A 23207-nucleotide genomic window follows, 5' to 3' on the forward strand; every position below is an offset into this window, starting at 1 on the left:
TTGCTAACTAAACTCTGCTAGCTTAAAAATAAGAGAACACCAGCTAAAATGTAACCTTTTTCATAAGGTAATGAATTAGTTATTTCACTGTCCTAGTACAGTAATTGTATTTCTTGCTTGGTATTACAGTAACTTAAACAGGTCATCATATAGAAAATGATGGATGACTGGGAATGAGAGTGCTCGTTGAGAAATTTCTCATGTTTCCAAATCTCCAATATGGAATGAATTCCATGCAATTTTCTACAGCCCATTTGTTAAAACTGAAACATTAATTAGTGCAGTAACTATTAAAAATCCCTTTCCTTTTCGTTTAGATTTTAAGTGTCTCTCTCATATAGTATTCGGGGTCACTGTCCTTTTGGGGAATTTTAGGGTAGGTGTAAATCCATTTGCATAAGTAATTTTTTTAAGCTTTAATTCATAGTTCTAAATCTGACATTCTGGGTTATAATTTTTTTGATATGAGGTTAGTAGATCGACATTAAGTATGATTTGCTATGCAGTTACTGACATCAATACAGTCTTTTACAAGCACTCTTGAATATAGACATTTTTCTCATATGTAACAATAATTACAAGATTCCTATTTCTTTGAAATAAAATTTTGTACAATATTCAGCATTTAAAAACATAGGTTATCAAGGAGATTTTGCAAGATTAATATAATCAGATATAACAAATATTTGTTTGAAATCTATTTTTAAATCCTAAATTCAACCTGCTGTAGATGGGAAGTGTAATTATTATAAAAAATGGTCCATTTTGTTTGGCATTACTCTCATATTCCTGGTTTTTTTGTTCGTTTTTGTTTTTGTTTTGTTTTTTTTATAATCAGTAGATGCCATGTTGGTCAATGAAATATATTGTTATAAAATGTTAGTTCAGCAAATTATTGAAAGATTTGAAATGGGTTTTTAGATCTTTCAGGTTACATGGAATCCATTAGTACCTGAAATAAATGGAAATGTATGGGCAGTTGGAATTCCAGCTACATAAAAGCAGAGTGTGTGCAACTTCTTGAAACACTAAAGGAACATTTAATGGTTGTAGGAGTGGTACAATCCCATTTTCCCTCTTGGGTGGGTTAGATACTTACCAATATAAGTTATTCATTTACATGGTGAGTAACCTGATTAGAAATATTAAAATGTGATATTTTTTTCCTGTCATCCTAATGATCTTTTTAGTTCAACAGGTAAAGCTACCATACCATTTGTAGCTAATGGCTTCAGAAATTGTGAATGGTTTTATCTTGTTTGGGTCAGACAATTAATTTGATTGTGTTCTAATATCTGCATTTCTTAGAATTACTGAAAATGTATTACTGGTATACTAAAAAAGAATTGCAAAGACTAATGTTCATAGGAGCTGATACAATGAAAGGAAGGTCTACGCTGCAGCTTAAGTCAATCTAATTTATCTTGCTCTCCCGTCAACCTAATTTATGCTTCTCAAAGAGGTGGAGTAATTATGCTGACAGGAGAGCGTTCGCCCGTCAGCATAGCGCATCTTCACTAGACACTCTACAGTGGCGCAGCTGGATCGGTGCAGCAGTGCCGATGTAGCTCCATAGTGTAGACTTGCCCTAAGACTCTAACGTTTAATATCTGAATTCTTGTACAACTTCTGCATGCAACCGTGAAATCTAGTGGCCTTCTGCACATAACACTTATCCCAAGCTTATTTCACCATTTATTATTTGAAAGCATCAACATTTGGTCACTAAGTACTTATGGGTGAGTCAATTTATTTTTGATATTTAATAAAGGTAGACTTTTAATTGATTCACTTAAACTCTTTGATTTATTCTGCTATATTAAGACTTTTTTCAATAGTTAAGAGAGAATGACAGTTCCTGCTTCTGTAGGGAGGTTATGCTAGTTATCCCCCCCTCTTTATCCTCTTGCCCTTCCAATGCGTGGCTGCTTGTTGCTAGAAGCCCTACTTGTGGATATGGGAATAGGAATGGGTGGTGAGTACTGGAGAGTTTGTAGCATAACAAAAGGAGACGATATTGTGAGCTAGCTGCCTGGATGGTAACCATTTCTATTTTTTAGGAGCTAGCAAAGTAGCTGTCCTATCCACCTTTCACACAGGATGTCCACCTTTCCTTTCTGGATACAATGCCAGTAGGGAACAAATGCCAGTGGTATCTAATGTGAAGTTCTACAATGACTTTGTATTGTGTGACTCTGCGCTTGGTTGGATTGGGTGACGTTGCCATATTTTGAAAGCATTTCTTTATCAAATAATTTGGGGAAGGGGTAAAAGTGGCTAAATTTATTTAATATACTTTGATGGTGACCTTTCAAAGGTGAGCTAAGGCTGTCTGACTAGTTTTGTTCTCTATAGTCCAGTTGAGGTAGTCTTTCCAAACTTGTAATGGACTATCAGAAAAAAAAAGTCTTATACCTTGTTTTGGATTAAGAAACAAAAGAAAGGAACTTGTTCAAGATCACTAAAGTAAGTAAATTGTTGCCCAAAATTGTGAAATGAACTCCCCAAGAAATGAAGACATCACAAACTTCACCACCTTATACTCCTAATGCAAGGCATGCTTCTTCGATCTTGCTTTCTCAAACATAAACTCATAGCACATACTTAAGGAGTGGGGAAAAAAACCTACCAATCCAAAACACTTCACTATGCACACAAATTTTATTCTGGAGAGAGGATGAGAATAAGAATAAACTACACATGACAGTTTGTAGTCATGTTGCATAATACAATACTGGAAGGTGCTCAGATACTACAGTGATGAGAGCAGCCTAAGAACCTGTTTAGAATTTATTAGAATGCCGTTACAATGCATCTTTTTATAAATGAGATGCAAGTATGCTAAAACAGTGTCTTTCTGTAGAAAGAATGAAAAATTTGATGAAATGAAGGGCGCTGCTAATATAGTTTTTTAGTAGCTTCAATCACTCTTGCTATTCAACCCTTATGTTATTGGCAGAATCAGGGGAGTTTGAATCAGAAGCTGTTTTTCTTTCCCCCATTGTGAACCTAAGGAATACTAGTGAGCACCCTAGACTCCAGCTGGTAGGAATAGGAGCAGCCATAAGTAGGGAGTGCTGCACTAGAAGGAGGGGATAAAATGGAGCCCAGGTGGTGGTGCTCCACAAGTGAGGAGTACCCAGAACTTGCAGGATTCATAGGCAGACACACACACCTACTCTGGAGGCATGAGGATCCATGTGGTGTCTCTCCTCTCTGTTCAAGTGGTTTTAGGGGAAAACTGCAGACAGGAACCAGCCAGAGACTCCAGCCAGTAGGAACAGCAGCAGCCAAAGCAGGGACCCTTTTCACCTTCGGTCATTCCAGTCAAAACTGTAAAAAGTACTGAGTTTCCCTGACTTTGGTAAGTGGCTGTTTGTGCCAACACTCCCCCACCCTCACAGTCCTACAGCTCAGCTTCACTTCACCCTCCTTACCCTCTTCTCCCTTGTTCTGTCCCCTGATTCTCCTTCCTTTCAGTTTTTTTACATTTAGCTGATTCCTCTCTGAAGTAAACCCACCCACTAAATAAATAAATCATGGAACTAACGTGACTTTTGCTGTTTACCCTTTATTCACATTGCTTGTATGTTATACCCCTTCCCCCACCCGGTGTCTGTCACGTCTATTTATTTAGATCATCAGCTCTTTGAGGAAAGAGCAGCTTACTACTCTGTACAGTGCCGAGCACAATGGGGCCTCACCGTTGGTTGCCCCTTAGGCAATACCATAATAAGCGCGATGATGATAATAGAACATTTCACTATTGGCTTCAGATTTTTAAAACATTGAAACATCTCTTGAGATAAGAAAACCATGTATAATTAGACTTTGTAAATAGTTATCAGGAAATCTTTCATTGTGTGGGTACTGTGATAATTTGGCAGTGCAAATGATCACACTTTCCTCTTTTTCAACTTGCTGCCCAACAAATCCCTGTTTGTGCTGCATGAACCAGCAAAATGCTTCTACCTTTAGTGACTGAGCTTCTCTGCCTGCCATTTTCTTATTGTTTTATTTATTTATTTATATTATCTTAGTGCTTATGAGGCTCAGTCATGAACTAGGACCACATTGTGCTAGGCACTATACAAACAGAACAGAAAGATAGTCTCTGCCCCCAAATAGCTTACAATCTAAGTTGTAAGACAAGAGACAACAGATGAACACAGACACCATCAAGGGAGTACAAGGAAACAATGAGCAAATATTGGTCAGTGTGGTAGACTGTAGTGTCAGCATACCAGTAGTCTGTGTTGTCAAGTGTTTTGAAGGCTTTGCGGCAAAGGACAGTTTTAAGGGGAGAGTTGAAGGAGGATAAATAGTTCATTTTGCAGATGTAGTAATGCTTTCATGCTTTCTCCCATACTGCCCCTCATGCATGGGAGAAGGTTTCTATAAACTGTATAAATTGAAGGGGGGAGGGGCATCTTGCTCCAGGGGTTGGATTTAATGTGCCACATAGTACAGTACATATGATGTTGGTTATAGGTTCTGCTTAAGCCCCTTAGTATGCTGGCATCTTCCAGACAGTCGGACAAATGAATGCTTAGGACATAGCTATGTCCAGTTTCTGAAGGACTAATTAATACAAGTTTCTCTAGTTCCTGAATGTCAGAAGTGGCATTACAAGATACTGTATTTAGAAAGCCTCACTAATATACAATATTCTATCTTGTGTATTCACTAAAATGCCAAAGGTTTGGTCATAGTTCAACATGACACTGTGCATGAATGCTCTCTCTACTTAAATACAAAATTTTAAGGGTCCCGAAAGAATAATTGAAATTATTTGCACTTATGTGCATTATTTGCCAAGACAAAGACTAGATTACATGATTAAAACTAAGAACACTTAAAATTTGCATATATAAAAAGAAATGGAACAAAATAAATAATAAAAAATTCGTAAGGGCCAGGGAAATAGAGGAGGTGGCTTCGTAATCCATGGTTTTTCAGCATAAGTGATGTCGGTTAACTAGGTGGTCCTTGTACTTTAAAGGTGTCATTTAGGCCACTAACTTTGTTCCCACAGCTAAAATTTCCCAAGTGTTTACAGACCACACATCTAGCATTGGCTCTTCTCTAGTCAGTGGTACTAGTAATTGGAACAGCTAATACAAAAAATCTTAATGTATTTTGTCATTTTTATTTTATTTATTTATTTTTACAAATTATCCACTCTTAGCAATGCTAACATCAGAGAAACTCTAACTAGTTAGTTGGTAATTGGATTGTTCTTTCTCCAAGAAATCAAAATCTCTAATTTCAATAATATAAATGGCAGTTGGTCTAAAACTACACTGTTTTAGTGCATTTTACTAGTTATGAAATTGAAATAACTCGTATTACTTCTACTTTATCTAAGCTGTTTAGACATCTAATTTTCATCAAAGATGGGAGCTGGAATTTAGTCACTTCCACTGTCAACTTCCTTTCTATTTTTAACCTTTTAATTTAAGCCTGTGTATAATAATTTTTAGTTAATATAGTAGCCTATAATTGGTAGAATTACTCTTCAAAACTTCTGTATTCTTTTGAACCATATTCTTTAATATGGTTGGTTGACCATATTTCAGTTATAACATTTATATAGAAGGGCAAAAACGTTTGTGACTTTTGGCATGAATTGGTTACTATGCATAACTCTCATCAACAAAGATCTGTAAATATGATTTAATGTCTAAATAAAGTCATTACAGAGACAGGAATATACTATTTTATGCTTATGGCAATAGATCTTTACCTTTCTAATCTCTGCACTATTTTAAATCTCTAGAAGTAGGTGAGTGAATGCAAGGTAGATAATTTACTGAACTGTTGAAGTTTTTGGTGAGTATGAAATGGAGCCATGGAGGATGGTCAAGTGTATTGGGTTATGCCTCCACACATAATCAATGACTGTTTATTCAGATTTGTTCATTGTGCCTATCTTATTTCCCCAAGCACATTAATAAAAAACGTGCATATTATTGTTCAGAATAGTACAACTCTCTGCCCAACTAGCTCTACAGCCACAGATGGTATAAGGGGGAGGGGGGAATAAAAACCTTCTACAAAATTTTGCAAATCCAGCCTCCCATAACCCCTCAGGCCTTCACACAACACAACTTTAGTTACCAAATTAAGTTAAATCAACATGAATTGTAAACAGATTAAATGTGTCCACACAGTATGTGCCAGTTTAACTATATCAATTTATAAACAGATTTTAGTCAGATTCATCCAATGCTTGTGTGTATGCGAGGCCTCATTCAGGCCCTAGTGGCAAAAGATTAGATCTTCCATTGTATCCTGAAGCTCACATTATCTGGGCTCTTGTAAATCAAGGAGGGAAGCAAATTCAGAGCCTAGGATTCTTTTGCAAAAACTCATTGTCATAGGCCCAACAAGAGGGGTGGTTAGCTTGATCCCCTACGAGTAGCTTAACTGTTGTACTAGCAATCTAAGATAGCTGGGCCAAAAACTGTTTTAAGACTCGTAAGGTTAAAAAAACCCAAACCCTACAACTTCACTCGGGAATCAGCTGGTAGGCCTGTGCAGGTAAATGAGCAGAGATGTGATGTGCATTGTATTTGAAACCCACTTAACCTCTCTACGCTTCTGAATGATTTGAACTTCCTTGCTAAGAACTGATGATAAATGTGCTTGACAGCTGCTGTTATCTTGGAAACCAGGAGCTGCTGGGGAACCAATATGTTTGAAAGAAATGCTAATATAGTGCTGTTTTTCTTTCTATTACCAAATCTACTGTTGGCTGATCTTGAAGAGATTGAGATGGAACTTCTAGTCTTCTTGCAAGTTAGAACTCAGTAGGCTGTGATTAAATGAAAATAACCACAGAGTCCCTCTGGAGTAAGATGTGAACTTGGAGAGAGACTTTCATACAGTGGCAGCATGTGACTTGGCAGACTCTGTAATTGGTCTGAATAAACATGTCTGTCATAAATAAAATGGTTCTGTTGAGGAAACAAATTTTAATCAAATGCTAAAAGGAAGTTAGAGCCTATATTTTACTGGTCCAAGAACTATTTCTAGTAAGTGTTAATTTTCAAAACAAAATATTTGCAAGTAGCTCCATTTATAAAAATATTCTGAACAGGTTATTGGTCCAATGGTGCATTTGTCGTCTATTTGTTGTTTTGTGATACCAAGGATGAATTTAACACATTGTGTGTATTTTGTCACTTTTTTATTATTAGTTTATACTACTAAGTATCTAGGATTGTGTCTAGTGTGAGTGTAGGAAGAAAAGTAGATTATTAAATGTGTAAATTACACATGCAATTGGTTCTCACTGCTGACTTGTATAATTTGTTTTCAGTATAACATTTCATTTTTCAAAACTGGAATAGGAAAACATTTTTGCTATTTGTAAAGAGGAGAAATGCAGACAACTGTAAAAATAAGATAAAAACTTATTTTAAAAATTTGTGAATTTCAAGATATGAAAAATTAAAGTAGGCAAATAACTGTTACACTCCACAGTCCCCTGTTGCTAGATAGATACAACATATAACTCTAGTACTTACAGCTGCTCTCTTTAGTATTATTTTGGGAAGCAGTGACTCTGGAAGCATTTCTCACAGAAAAGTTGCCACTATGTCTGTCAGTCAGTGTTGTCAGTTGCGGTAGTGCTCCTGAAATTGTTCATTTTGATGTAATGCCTCCTAGAGTTGTCATTGACCTAGTACTGCACATCAGAACAGGAAGAGGTTGACTTCTTAATGTTGACACTACTTATTTAGTCTTCTGAATTTCCTGAAATTTCAAACTTTCATGTATAGGCATATCTTAATTTAAAAAAAAATTAGCTTTTGTGAATTTGATCAAGCCTTTCATGTTTAGGGCCATATATCTTCCTTTTTTTTTTTTTTGTTATGAGATCAAAGGACAAATCTATATTTCCATAATTATTGCTGCCTGATAGTTCTGAAGATTCCCTTTCAGCAATTGTCCCGTTATAATTTAGCAAGTTCTTATTCTCAGTTATACAAATATTGCACACACACACACAAAATATATTGAAAGAACATTTATTAAGGTTGCAAAATCAAGCACTCAAAAGTTAGGAAATTCTAAAATAAGGTTGCCTGTGCAACATTAATGTAGCCACCTTCTACATATGTATTGTGGTTGTCTTTAATTAGATGATCACATTCTATTTTTTCCTCATTCAATGTGTAAGATGGATGGTGGTCAATTAATGAGCAGCTATTCAATTGTTTTCTTCTCGTTGTTCAGCATGTGGCCCCAGGCCTTATTCACTGCACATCATTCAAACTGCTATGAAGGACAGAATTATAAGTTTCATTCTTATTTGGGCTTTTCGATGATGTTCATCGCTATAGTTTCCAAGTACTTCACAGACATTAATGAATTCATCTTCACAATACCCCTGTGAGATGGTGGTGATGGGTGGAGGAGGGGTATTATCTTCATTTTACACATGGGAAGCTGAAGCATAAAGAGCTTAAAGTCAAAAGCATACACAAATTTTGGGTGCCCAATTAAGACACCTAGGACTTGATTTTTTTTTTTCAGAGTACTTGGCATTATATAGCACTTCATATATTCAAGGACAAGTGACATTGACTTCAGTTGCAGTTGTGAGTGTTCAGAACTTCTGCAAATCAGATCCCAGGATCTCAAGCTGGGCATCCAGAAAATGAGATGCACAATAGGTGACCAGTATGAAAAGTATTGTTTTAAATAAGTTGCCTAGATTACTGATTGGAGACTTTTACACTCTTCAGGGACCAATGTACATCAGGAAATATTTTCAGTGACACCAGGCAGCCTTTTCAAAACAGAGCAGGATTTATTAGTCAACTGGAACACAGCATCTGGAAGTCCTTAAGTTAGCTTAGAGAAGCAAAGGTGTTAAGACGTAATCTATACTGGCCAAGCCATGCAGTTAGCCAGCCAAGGTGCTATGGAATCCATTTCTGATTCAGATTCTGTCACGCTGTCAGTCAGGCCCAGGTAAGAGTTCTGTCTCTCCAACAGCCAACTCTTATTTTGGCCACCTGACACCTTTCAGTCCATTGTCCAACTCTTGCAGACCCATACTGAGTTCATATGCTCTGTCAGAGTTTTCCATTGTTAGGTGTCAATTCAGTCCTTGGGGCTCCCATTTTCTTTGTAGATCCTCCATTGATATTGTTTGGTTTCAGCCTGTCCTTTAATGACTCATTTGTTCCACCCCAGATAGTTACACAACACTTCATGTCTCTTGCTCTGCCCCAAAAGCAGATTTATCCCTTCTGCAACCATTGGGTAGCAATACAAAGTACAGAGGGAAACTGAGATGTACATAGGAATCATAAAAATAATACAGAAAATTACCCTTCCTCACATATGTATTTTAGCTGTCTTCTAATACAATTGAGCAGCTGGAAGTAAAGTGGATAGTCTGCACCATGTGATCAGTCAGCTCTCTGCAAACCATGATTGAGTGTTTAATTGACTGCCAGCAGTCCACAGGCTACGGTTTAGGAACCTCTTGTCTCAGTATGTTTAAATCAAGCTGTGCCTCCCTGGTTTCGTAAGTGGGTTTTTTTATTTGTTTAAAAGATTTCAATTTTTGTAATACTTGGAACTTTCTCAAAGAGATCCTTTTAATATAGTATTTACTTTGAGATGGAAGACTTCATTAGAAGCCTTTATAAAGTTAATGTATTTGAATGGATAGGGTTTCTACTGTGTAATATAAAGGTCATACTTTATATTAAGGGTACATTTGTAAAGGGTTAATAAATGGTTAATACATTAGTCAATTGTTACAATCCAGCAGATGGCTTATAACCAAGTATAATACCATATACTGGGTTTAGTAACCTTAGTAACACATACGACTCATGTCTGCCGCATGCTTATATCTATTTAAAAAAAGTTATATGTTTAACTTTTTAGCATTAAAGTGTGACAAAAATCTATGAAAAATATTTTAAGGACAGAAGGGGCTATTAGATCAGTGATGTAAAGGAAGTCTGACAAGGTGGTCATTAAATTTCACTGAGAAACCCCTATATTGAGCCCGATAACTTTAGTTAGACTAAATCTTTTCAGTTCTCGGAAGACTAAACTGTTATCCCTAAAGCAGAGAACAGGAGAGACAAAGGTGCCACCAATGTCTGAGACCCTTGCAATGCCATGGAATTGATTAGGTGAAATATGCCCAGATATCGTGGTAGGTAATCCTGCAGAGGAAGGTGAAAACCCCCAAAGATCCCTCCCAATCTGATCTGGGGAAAACTTGTTCCTCACCCCAAATTTGGTGATCAGTTTGACTCTGAGCATTTGAGCAAGACACACCAGACAGGCAACTAAGAAAGATTCTCTGCCACCTAGATGCACTGTCCAATATCCCATCTGCAGCAGTTGCCAATTTCTGATGCTTCAGAGGAAGGTGAAAAATCTCCCCAGAATACAGCTGACCAATGGTACATCAGGGGAAAAAATACTTCCTAATCTGTGCAGGTGATTTGATTGTAGTCATTGTCTTAATGCAGAGCTGCAAGTGTTATGGGCATGTTGAGGGCAATGCAGGCAATCCTGTTCTCCCCATTACCCATGAAGAAAGAGAATCAACAGGAGGATTCCTAGATTCACAGACTTAAAGGCTGGAAGGACACATAAGCTGTAGAATTTCTGCCAGAAACTGGATTAAAGCATATATTTTGGAAAGACAGCTAATTTTATTTTAGAAACTCCATGTGATGGCTAGTAAACCACCTTTCCTGGTAAGCTGTTTCAATGTTTAATTATCCTCACTGCTTGGACATTACATTTCATGGTTGAATTTGTCAAATTTCAACGTCCTGTCATTAAATCTTATTTGTCTGGAAGATTGAAAACCCTGCCCCCTGTTGTCAGATATCTTTTCCATGTGTGATTCCCTATGCACAGTGATCAAATCACCTCTCAACCGTCTCTTCAATAAGATGAATGGTTTGAATTCCTTAAGACTTGAATCACAAGGCTTGCTTTTCCAGCCCCTTGATGAAATTTTTGTGGCCCTTCTTTTGAACTCTTTCAAGCATTTCATCAGCCTTCTTGAAGTATGGGCACAGTATTCTAATTGTGGTCTGGTAATGCTGTGTATAGAGGCAAAATTATTGCTCTACTTCTGCTTGATATTCCCTTTTTATACATCCAAGGATTGCATTATCCCTTTTTGCCATAGCATTGGACTGAGAGCTCATGTTAAGGCAATTGTCTACAATAACCCCAAAGTTCTTCCCTGACACTACTTTCCAAAGTAGAGTCTCCCATCCTGTAGTTATAGTCTGCATTTTCAGTTCCCAGATGTATTACTTTGTGTTTGGCTATATTAAAATGCATTTTGTTACATTTTTTTAACAATGACCTGTCCTCCTCATTACTTACTACTTCTCCAATCTTTGTGTCATTTGCAAACTTTTCCAGCAAAGATTTTATATTGTCTAGTTCACAGAAATTCTGAATAGCATTAGACCAAGAACTGATGCAGGGGGGACTCCGCTAGAAATGGTCTGGCTTCTTGATATTTCCCCAGTAACAGCTATATTTTGTGATGTCAGTAGGCCAGTTTTTAATCCATCTAATATGTGCCCTATTAGTTCCATATAATGCAACATTTTTAATCAAAATGTCATGTGGTACTAAGTCAAATGCCTTGGAAAAATCCAAGTATACTATTTTAATAGTTGCCTTTATTAACCAGACATGAAATATATATGTTTAACATACAATTTTATCTTCTGCATTGCTTTGGCATTGCCCAGACCTTTATATATCTTGTACACTTTATACAGGATTTCTAAACTACTCCTGTCAATTTAATTCACAATATGCTGTGATACTTAGGGTTTAGAAACTTCAGTGGCTTTTTCTAGTCTAAGAGGAAGCACCAGTGTCAAGTACTGTGCAGTATTCAGTACTGTCCAGTGTTCAAAACATAGTGTGGTATTCTAGGCAATTTTTTGCTTGAGACAACTTGTATAACTCTCATCACTCATGTTTGTACTTGCCAACTCTTCCCTCTGCCCTCCCATGTGCCCTCTAAATTTTGTTTTGAAAAGTAATAATGAATATGAGTATGCCCAGCCATTCAGCAAACAGCTTCTTACTTGAAGTGTTAAATTAAAATCCACTACTAACTGGAGCTTTTCCATGAGTGGAGTAATTGGAACACTCACACAGGGTAAATTCCCTATTGTGCATTTGGAGTTTGCTCTGAAATGAATTTGCTTGCATATAATACATGTAGGGACAATTATTATCTCTTTAAAAACAAAACAAGACTGACTCTTCCCGTCCCACCCCCAAAAAACCCAAAACTGTGTTCTATAAGAATGGATTCTCAGTATGTTGTATTAGCCTTTCCTTTCTATCTCCCTCTAAATGGAATCTTTGATATTCCAGAATCTTTGGACATTTGGCATCTGATATCTATTATTTTCTCAACTGCCCAGATACAGATGAAATATCTACAATGGTATTTCAACTGAAGAAATGCTTTAGTGACATGTGGCTAGAATATAAGCTTCACAGCAGAGATTCTCCCAGTAATGCTTTTTTAATTAAAGGCGCATGGTAGCTGTTAGGCCAATCATTTTTCTTTAAATCCTGGGAAAAAAAATTTGTGTGCTAGAGTAGAATCTGACCAGAAAGCTGAAAATATCAACTTCCTCCCTTTTCCTGTGGTTCTTGTTCCTTGAGTGCTCATGAGCTTCCTATTTTAATGTTACTGTTTTGATAATATGAAGTAAGTAAGTAGCCTCCTTCTGTTTCCCTAGTTGTGCCCACTGCCCTGGCATTTCTCCCTGTGCTTGTTGGTTTTCTTTCAGAAGGAAATGACTGATTTATTCTCTTCCCTGTTAAGGTTTTCACTCCAGACAGTGTTTGGGTGCATTGCCCTAGCAATGTAGTACTACTGGTTTTTGACCTGAGTGGTTAGCCAAAATACGGTGTCCTATGGGTTTTTCCATTAGGAGGCAAGATTGATGGAGTTGAGTATTTCTTTGATGCAATCCTGTTTACAAAGAATTTCCCTCAGAGTAGGGAATCAAACAGGAAATGGTTTCTTTGCACACAGTTCCAAGCCTCTTCTCAGCCAGAACTGTACCCAAAAAGCTCTCTGGCTTTTTCCTCAGAGTCACGCATCCAGGTCTTGTTCTGGCTGTCTCCTTGGCTTTCTGCTCCTTCTCTAAAAAAGAAAAGGAGTGCTTGTGGCACCTTTCTGTGGTGGTTCTTGCTGCTGCTTTCTCACATACACAGCTCCATGAATCTGTGCTGTGGTATCCCCTGCATTTGCTATACCAGCCGCCAGGGAAACACTTTAGGCTGAATGGGTCAGCTTCTACTCAGGTCTTGGCATCTGCCTGTGTTTCGGGTGCTGCTTCTACCGACAATGTATCAGCATTACCATATGCGTGCCAAGGCCTGTGTGTGACTGTGAAATCACAGCACTCCAGGGTGGTTGTGTGTTTTTTTTTTTTTTTCTTTTTCCAAGCACTTGGAAATTTGCCCCTCAGAGTTTCTGAATCTAAAGAGTCATTGCAAGGATGCATGGTCTGTCCTGACCACAAATTTCCTCCCATACAAATAGTGGAGAAAATGTTGTATAAAGTTAACCACTGCCAGAAGTTCCTTTCAGGTGGTGCAATAATTTCTGTCTAGAAAATGTAGGCTTTTGCTTTATTAAGCCTCCACTCCCTCAAATAGTTCTTGTGTCAATACTACCCCTGAACAACGAGCATCTGTGTCCAATACAAAAGGGGGTTTGAAACACGGGCAGATCACGACAGGAACTGTCAAGCTGTTTCTTTTTAACTCTGAAAATGCCAAATCACACTGTGGTGACCACTGAAATGATTTCACTTTCTCAACTTATGCAATGGTTTTGTAATATTGGTAAACCTATAAATAAAACTTCTGTAAGAGGAGCAGGGGACTTTGCACATCTGTGAGTGTGTGGGCCAGTTCTGAACAATGTAGCCTCAGGTTTTTTGTCGGTGGAAATCCCCCTCGCTAATTTTGCGCCCAAGGTAAATTACCTCTTTTTGAAACAACTCATGTTTGTTTGGGTTCAACTTGAGATTGGCAGACTTTAGCTTATCACAGACCATTTGTAAATGTATTCGTTCTTGTACAAAGGGTTTTAACGTGCATCAGGATATTGTCTAGTACAGCAAACAGCCAGAGACATGTCCTGCAGGTAGACTCTATTATGTGGCAGGTGCATTGCACAAGCCAAAACCCATCACTTTCAATTGCCACAGGCCTTGTCCTGCTGTGAAAGCAGTCTTTTAGCTATCCTTTGAATCCACTTCCATTTGCCAATACCCATCTTCGTATCCTGTGTGGAAAATCTGATTGAATCTGCTACAGCATCCATTATCACAAATAGATGATACTCTGGATAAGAATCCTTTAAAGTAAATTGATTTAGTTAACAATACTCCATACGGAATCTGGTGCTGCCATCTTTTTTCTTAACCAGAACTATAGGTGAGGACCAGGGATTGGTTAAAGGTTCATTTGTTGTCTTGATGTATTTCCTCAGCATGTAACATCTTTCCTATTGGTAGAGTGAGGTGGCTGTTACCCTGGTCTGGTTTTCCCTCAGTGTCAATCTTGTGTTCAACCATTCAGTACAACCTATATTTTTGTTGAATTGGGGAAATGACTCCTGATTCCTAACTAGAAACTATCTTAGATATTCTGCTTTCTCACTTCAGTGTGCTGCCCTGTTCCAGAAGAAGTCCCTTAGACCAGACATGCTAAAAATGTCAGGGAACAGTGAATCCAAATCTGAACTACCTATTTAGTTTCAAATGGAGACACTGACTGGGGAACGTGCACCCACTGAAAACTGGGTTTGAAAATTGGACTTCTGCATTTGAGCAGTAAGTTAAGGTAGCCAAGATAGTGGAGGAGCTAAATCAGTTTGGATTTCATTATAGCTAGTAACTGTGTAATGACAGAAAAGATGTCCTACAAGTTCAGTCTGTGAAAATTCCCTTTAAGATGTGGCTTAGTTGAAGTAAATAATTTGTAGATAATTGGTTTGCAATGAACAAGGTTTCCTGCCTCCCAAGGGCAGAAATCAAAACAACACCTACTTGTTGCAGTAGTTTTCCAGCAGAGGAAAGATGGGGAGTGGTTGAAACCTGCTTTGACCCAGGGTGTCAGGGGAATCTTAGCTGTTGAAATTCTTGCAGATCTGATATCTGACTCCCACCCCCGTCCCACCTTGGTCCCTCAAGTTGTTAAAATAATCACACAGATTCCTTCACATGTAGCTATATATTTTTCATCACACACGAAAAATCTTAGTGCCTATTCTGTGCATCAAATAGGATCTACACACAGTGGGCCAAACTTAGTTTAGTTGTATGCTTATCCTGAGCAGATATTGTATTTTTTTATTTAAACTTCTACTCCCAGCCTTTAATTATTGATTCTTGTATCAGATATCAGAAACAAAATCATGAAAGTGAAGTTATAGAAAATTCTCAGAGGTGCAAGTAAGCTGGTACGCCCCGGTACAGCGTACCGGCAAGAGCCAGTGCGCCGTACCAGTGTGGACCAGCTTCTCCAGGTGGCAATTTAAAGGGCCCGGGGCTCCCAGCAGTGGCTGGAGCCCTGGGCCCTTTAAATTTCCACCAGAGCCCTGCTGCCGGAGTCCTGGGGTAGCAGTGGTGGGGCTCCAGCGGCTATTTAAAGGGCCCACACTTGGAAGGGGCCCTGGCCGCTCTTCTCTGCCCCCATAGGAGAGAAGCTTGGTGCTGCCTTCTCCCAGGACTCTGTCCTGCTGCTGCAGGGCAGGCTCCGCTGGCAGCCCAGCTCCCCCCTCCCCCGCCTCTTTTCCCCACTGTGCTACGTTCCCCCTCCCCCTCTCACTCTCTCTCCCTGCTGCCGATCAGCTGTTTGCTGGCATGAGGAAGCAGAGACGAGGTGGAGGCGCGGCCTTGGGGAAGGGGGTGGAATCAGGGCATACCCCCTCCAGCCCCCTGCCATGAGCCGCTCAGGGCAGGGAGCTGGGAGCAACCCCAGCCCGCAACCCCAGCCCACACCCCCAGCCCTTTGCCCTGACTCCTGCACCCCCCTCACACCTCCCACGACCCCAGCCCACACCCCCAACCCTCTGCCCTGAGTCCTGCACCCTCCCACGCTCCATGCCCTGACTCCTGCATCCCCCCACATCCCCACCCCCACCCTGAGCACCAAACGGGAGCTCCTGCACCCTTCCCCACCCCACATACCCACCTGCACCCCTTGCACCAAATGGGAGCTGCCCCAGGTAAGCGTTCCACTCCCCAACCTCCTGCCCCAACCCTGAGCCCCCTCCCTCATTCTAGCTCCTGGACAGACCCTGCACCTCAACCCTCAGCCTGCTCCTGCAACCTAATTCCCTCCTAGACCCTGCATGCCCAGCCCTGTTCTCAGTATACCCCACTCTCTGCTTGATGGAGAGAGAGACAAAGAGAATGGGCTAGAACCAGGGAGAAGGTAGGTACCGGCTCTATGTAGGCAGGGGTATGTATGCGGGATCCTGTTTATCCCCTCCCCAGCTCTGCTGCCCTTGCAGTTTACCTCCAGCCCCTCCCTTGCTCCAAGGACCAAACCTAGCTCCCGCCCCACTGTGTCTTTGCCCCCGGCCCCTGCCTTGCTCCAGTCAGCAGGGACTAATTCTCACCCCCATGCCTCACTGTGCTCATCTTGCCCTGGCCCCTGCCTCGCTCCAGCTGTGGACCAATCCTTTCCCCCCCGCACCATTCCCTGCTGTGCTCTTGCTCATGACCTCTTCTTTCACCGGGGGGGCCCTCAAATATGTTTGGTGCCAGGCCCACAAAAAGTTAATCTGGCCCAGGCCCTTGAAATTGTTCCCGGAGCCTTGTTGCCAGAGACCTGGGGTAGTGGCAGCGGGGCTCTGGTGGCAAGTTAAAAGGCTGGGGCGGTAGCGGTGGCCCCAGGCCCTTTAAATAGCCCCCTTTAAATCACCCCCGAACCCTAGGGCTCTCAGTTGCCTCTGCAGCTGGGAGCTCGGGGGGTGATTTAAAGGGCCCGGGTCTCCCAGCTGCTGCTTCCACAGCCCTCGCCCCAGGCCCTTTAAATCCTGATTTAAAGTGCCTGGGGATTTAAAGGCCCCGCCTCTTTCGGTTGAGGCCCCGCCCCCTCATCAGGACTCCGGAGTACCGGTAAGTCCTTTAAGTTACTTTCACCCCTGAAAATTCTATAAATGGTAAGGAACAGAACTTCATTTTCTTTCTGTGGGCCTCCCTTATACTTCCTTTGTTCCAACCCCCCAGGGGATTTCATTTGCTTGCCACACAGCTCCAGTTTGGAGAATTGAAAACTTAAACACTAAGGAAGTATTTTGTATAGTCTCATCAGTATGCTGGCTTTAGAGAGGTTAAAAAAAGCAAACAAATTATTATTCTGCATTATACAATTTAAAACAACAACAAAAAAACAGTTACAATACTTGTCTAATTCAAAGTTCCAGATATTACAAGAGCCAGAGTAGCTTGTGAGCCAGTTCAATGTCTGCTGCAGTACTTAAACATTATTTGAATTATATGGTGGAATGCTTAGCTTGAATTTTGCACTTAAAATATTCATGGGTGCAATATTAGAAGCTTCTTCTAATTACTAATTGGCTTGGTTTTAAACTCCTATTGTATTATACGAACAATTTACATGTATTCACAAAAGCAGCAGAAATATTACGATCTCCCCCAAAATAACCAGCTCAACGGTACTTAAACCCGCCCATCCCAAACTTCCAACATGAAAAACATTTAATATCTAAAGAATAGAAATGAACAAACGTATTAAGCCATTTGCTGGCAAAGTGCCTTGAGTAGTGACAGTTGTGGATGTTGGTCAACTATACAGTACATAAGAACTTTGCTGGGTTTCCCCCCCTCCATCAATATATTTTGACAGTAACCATTGACCTGGGAGCTAGTAATATAGAAGGAGCAGCAATGACTAACAAAGTTATCTACATAACTATTTCCAATTTAGCCCTTCCAGTGCTTTCAGTCACCCTCCTTCCTGCAACTTTCTAGCTTTTGTTTTTGTTGAGTTTTAACTGAGAATGCTCCAGCCCAGAGCTTTCCTTGCAATTGCTGTTCCTAGTTGCTGTGGACTGGATGGGGCAAGGTACTGGAACTGAGAGCAGGGAGCTTGTCTCTCCTGTGCACTCAGTGACCTTCCTGGTGGTGTCCAGGCAGTGTGGAAGAGGAAGATGGTTGATTTGAATGCAGAGAAAATAAAAGCTGGACAAGGGGGAGAGGATAAAAGTATATTGGGACAAGGAGCTGAGAAAGGGTGAGGGGGATGGTACTAGAGGCTCGTGGAGGTGGGGAGAGAGAAACTGGGACCAGGGTTTGGGAAATATGGGAATTGTGGGAACTAGGGGACTGGGAGGGAAAGACTGAGACAGGGCTGATGACAGCAGGTGATTGGGACTTGCTGAGGAAGGAGACTGACTGGGAACATGTGTACATGTTTGTGTGGAGGGGAGAGAGAAAGAGAGAGACTATGACAAAAAGATTGAGGGGAAAGATTAAACAAGGGCCTGGGAGAGGCTGGGACTGAGAGCCTTGGGGCAGAGGAATGGGGACAGTGGTGGGGAGGAGAGAGACACCAGATGAGGAGTCTGGAGTGGGGAGATGGACTGGGATGAAGAACCACTGGTGGGGTACAAATGGTACTGAGGCAGGAATGGAGGTTTGGAGAGGACAGGGCAGAAGGGGTCAAGCTTGAGGAAAATGGGAAGAAGTCTGTGTCCACTAGAAAACAACTCCCTTCCAGACCCTGGAACGGAGCCTAGGATTTCTGAGTCTCGTCATTCCTCTGCTGTCAGCAGATATTTGTAAAAAGAAAAGGAGTACTTGTGGCACCTTAGAGACTAACAAATTTATTAGAGCATAAGCTTTCGTGAGCTACAGCTCACTTCATCACGAAAGCTTATGCTCTAATAAATTTGTTAGTCTCTAAGGTGCCACAAGTACTCCTTTTCTTTTAGCAGATATTTGTGAAACTCACTGATAAAATCCTCCCTTTCTATTGGTTGGTCCATATACAGGATGACAGCCTACCACTGCTATCAGTTACTCTGTTAGTTCATGTGGCAGAGGTCTTTGTAGTGGTCCTAACCCTGCTAATGATTATTGTGGGTGTTGATACGATGCCACATAATGGAATTTCGGTTTTTCAGTTTGCTTATTTAGAAACCTAGCAAATTACATGCAAATGCACACAAAAGCCTTATGGTAAAAGATTATTAAGCATGAAAAATCAGGTATGTAAAAGTTAGAAAATGCCAGAATTAAGATTCTGAAGACAGAATTATTATTTTACTCAAGCTTTTTTTATGGCACTCATCATTACAGTATCTGAATGCTTTACTAATATTAACAAATTTATCTTCATTGAGGTGAAGGGGCTATTCTGCCTGTTTTATATCTGAAGTGGGGATGAAGCAAAGAGATTAAAGGCAAAACTATGCACTGGTTTTGGGTACCCAATATGAGATACCTGGGCATGACTTTTTTTTTTTTTTTTTTTAAGAGTACTTAGCATTCTAGACCACTTGATATGTTCAAGCATAGCTCCTGTTGACTTCAAGTTGCAGCTGTGAGTGCTCAGGGCTTCAGAAAATCAGAACCCAGGATCTCAAGTGGGGTGTATTCATTATTTCACAATTACTGACCACCATTGAAAAGTTTTGGTTTAAGTGACTTTGCTAGCATCACTTATGAATTCTGTGACAGAGGTGGGGTAGAATCCATTTCTCCAGGACAGCATGCAATTATCTTAACCATAAGACTGTCCTTTCTCTTCCTGAGATTCCATGCTTCATTCGCTACCCACTTGCAACAAGAGAGGCAGGGTTCTTAAAGACAGCAATCTCCTTCACTACACAAGCATGATTAATTCCCAGGGTAGGTCCAGCCTGTACACTGACACAGGGGCCTGTGGGAAAATATAGTATGTGATCATATAATTAAATAATGTATCATCATGCATTCAAAAGGGGGCCTAATTAGTATTACATACTTTTTTATATATATAAAAATTGCAATTTTTTAAAAAACGTTCTACAGTGAAAATGACTTGAGATGGAAAGTTGAAATTTGGCTTAAAAATCTTTATTGAAAAGTGCCTTTAGTGGCTCAGTGAAATTTTGGTTAGAATTTGACTGAGTTATGACGCTTCAAAAATCCCATGCTGCATATATTTTTGTTTTTTCACTGAGATTATAAAATGCACAACTCAGAGGCTATGTTGCATGTGTATTCATAGCTAATGTAACTGTGTAGTGAGAAAAGTAGGCGAGATGTGTGGGCTGATTCAAGGACTTGAAGTTATGGAATCCATGGCTTCTGTGAGCATTGTTACAAAATGACTTTCTTGCAAAACTGAAGTATTTTGGCCTTACGATGTGCTGCCACATGTATTAATGAATAGGGAGGATTCAGCTGCCATCAACAGCAATGCACGAGTAGAGTCTATCATAGACAGCTGGACTTCATCTTTTCTTGGCATGATGACTCCTGTTGCCCAAAGGAGATGCCTACCTTGCCAGAGTTTCTCTTCTATATACAACCTAGGATGTCTGTGTAGGTCTAGGCTCTGTGGGCTTCTTCAGGCCCCAGAAGAATCTAGCTAGTTTTCCCCCTGCCAGAACCCTGCCTCTCCATATTCCATAACTTGATTTGTTCCCAGTAACAGGTTTACTTCCCTACAAACATCCTAGCTACTATTGAGGACCTTTTGTAGAGTGCATTTTGATCCATTGTTTCTACGGTATTCATTCAGCTTACTTCTGGTGAACTCTAGAAGGACTGCAAAGAGGCAAAGATAAGAGAGGGAACGCAAGTCCAGGTATAAAGCCTGGGGAGCTGACTCAGAGGCCTAGGAATAAGGGACTATCTTCCCACATGGGTAGGTGGGTAGACCAAGATTTTCAGAAAATAAGAGCCTAAACTTAAGTTCTTAAAGAAATGGGCTGACTGTCCAATGTGCTGAGCATTCAAGAGCTCCCACTGAAATCAATGGAAGCTTCTAGGTGCTCAGCGTGTATGAAAAATCTCACTTACTGAGGAGCCTAACTTTCGACTCCTATTTTTGAAAATCTTGGCCTTATAATGTGTATGATATGTATATAGGGCATATTTGTGTTTATATACTATAGTATGTATATTTGATACAAATATGATGCAAGGGTGTTGTGAAGATAAACATCCATTAATGATTGTCACTCATATTCTGTGGTGATAAGGGTCCCATAAATACGTGATAGATTAAATTTATCACATGTATCTCTGCTTTGTGTATGTAATTTTCTATTGACATAACACTTTCCATTTCTGAAGGGAGGGAAGTATTAGAATTTTTGAAGTTAGAAGGGTTTCTAACAAATCTGCACCATAGTATGAAGTTGCTAAATATATACGACTCTCCCCACCCCTTTTACGTGTAGTTCCTTGAAAGGCTATTGACCACATTAGTACTCTCAAGAGATTTGTTGGTAATGTGCACTTTATTTTTCACCTAGAAATAAACAGGAGGAGGCCACTACATCCAAAATGCAGGCTGTTGTCTCTATTGTACTCCTATTATTCTGAACTCTCATTTAAGATCTCTTTGAAGATACTCATCTAAAGACACTTCTCCACGGAAAGCCTATACATTAAAATAAATGATGTACATCTCAGATGGACTCTTCTAGGCAAACAAGTATGTCTCACTACCCTTTCTGTTAAAAGGATTTTTGATCACCTAAACTAAAATGGAACCAAATTGCTGGCATATAAAATTAAAAAGGTTGTAGAGGAGGGTAGCAGGGTAGACACTCGCTCCTGCCCTGAGGGGCTTAGAACAGCCCCGGAGAGGGCTGTGGCTGGGGCAAGCAGCCCAGGCTGAGTACGGAAGTAGGCTCAGCTGTGGCCAAGCCCCAATAGGGCTCAGCTGGCCTTTAAGTGGGCAGCGAGCCAAGAGCTGTTAAGCCCTCTCTGGTCTGAGAGAGAGTAGGGCCTGGCTGCCTGCAGGAAGGTACTGGAAGGGAAGCAGGGCTGGGGAAGGGCTAGAAGAGCAGGGAGGCTCCAGGCTGGCAAGCCCCAGGCTGCAGGGCCTGGCATAGGGCCCAGAGAGGTGCTGGGATTACAGGGGATGACCCACAGGTAGGCAGAGGCAGCAGGTCCAAACCCCTCCTTGCCAGTGATGAGTGGCTCTTACACTGCAGTCTACCCCAGTGAGCGGGGGCTAGTTGGTGACTGATAGTAGCCTTTCATTGAGGCAAGGTGGGGATAGTGGATGGGAGGGGACCCTGAGAGATAGTGGGTGTACTACCAGGGGGCAGCCACTCAGGAGACAAGGGGCACCAGGTCCAGGAGGGACGCGGGGCCAGCGGTAAGGCAGATTACCAGCCTGCAGAGGATGCTCTGGAGCCTGGTAAGCTAATTCAGCACGACGACCAGCAGAAGGCGCCTCAGGGGTGAGTCCACACATCTAAAAGGAGTTTTTAAATAAGGGCTGGGGGGAAGCCAACAGGTACAGAAGAGCACAGAGATCCCTTAGGGAAGGATCTATTAATGGAGATTCTCTATATCTAAGTAAGGAGGAGAGGATTGAGGTTGATAAAGTAAAGGTAGGAATTGAACAGAAACAGTCAAACGAAAGAATTCCGTTCAATTACATCACATAATGGCGGACAGCTAAAAAGTGTAGAATTTTATAAGTGCTTGTATACAAATGCTAGCAGTCTAAACACTAAGATGGGTGAATTGGAGTGCCTGGTATTGTGAGGATATTAACATAATAGGCATCACAGAAACTTGGTTGAATGATGATAATCAATGAGATACAGTAAGAGGATATTGAGCTACATGGACTATTGGTCTGACCCAGTAGGGCAGTTCTTGTGTCTAAATTACCGTATCTTTTTATCTAGTCTTCCTTTTTATTCCTATTTTCACTGAAGAGCCAGTCCAGCTGAATTTTTTACAATTTTTTAGTTTTCTATTGTATATTAGTGGAAGTTGGATTTATTTTCCTGAAAAGACATGGTAATCAACAGTGAAAGATCTTTTGAATGTAAAAACTTCATCAGTGTGTACACTTTGAATTGTCTGTATTGGGAATTCTACTTCTGTTCTTGCCTGAGCTAAATCTGCTTAAATGAAAATTTTAAAAAGAAAGTA

General features: G+C 40.5%; 1 protein-coding gene across 19 annotated transcripts in view; it reads left to right on the forward strand.

Annotated features, from left to right (window-relative positions):
• CPEB3 (cytoplasmic polyadenylation element binding protein 3) overlaps nucleotides 1-23207 on the forward strand; it is a 187054-nt gene that overhangs the window by 18598 nt on the left and 145249 nt on the right. The window contains exon 1 of one of the 19 annotated variants that reach the window (XM_043519733.1): nucleotides 20326-20949. The exons of the other annotated variants lie outside the window; for them this stretch is intronic. The gene's annotated coding sequence lies outside the window, so the exon portion shown is untranslated. Of the gene's footprint in view, nucleotides 1-20325; nucleotides 20950-23207 lie in introns of those variants that run through there. 19 annotated transcript variants of the gene reach the window in all.

The sequence above is a fragment of the Dermochelys coriacea genome, chromosome 7 (genome assembly GCF_009764565.3).
Source record: "Dermochelys coriacea isolate rDerCor1 chromosome 7, rDerCor1.pri.v4, whole genome shotgun sequence".
Lineage (NCBI taxonomy): Eukaryota > Metazoa > Chordata > Testudines > Dermochelyidae > Dermochelys > Dermochelys coriacea.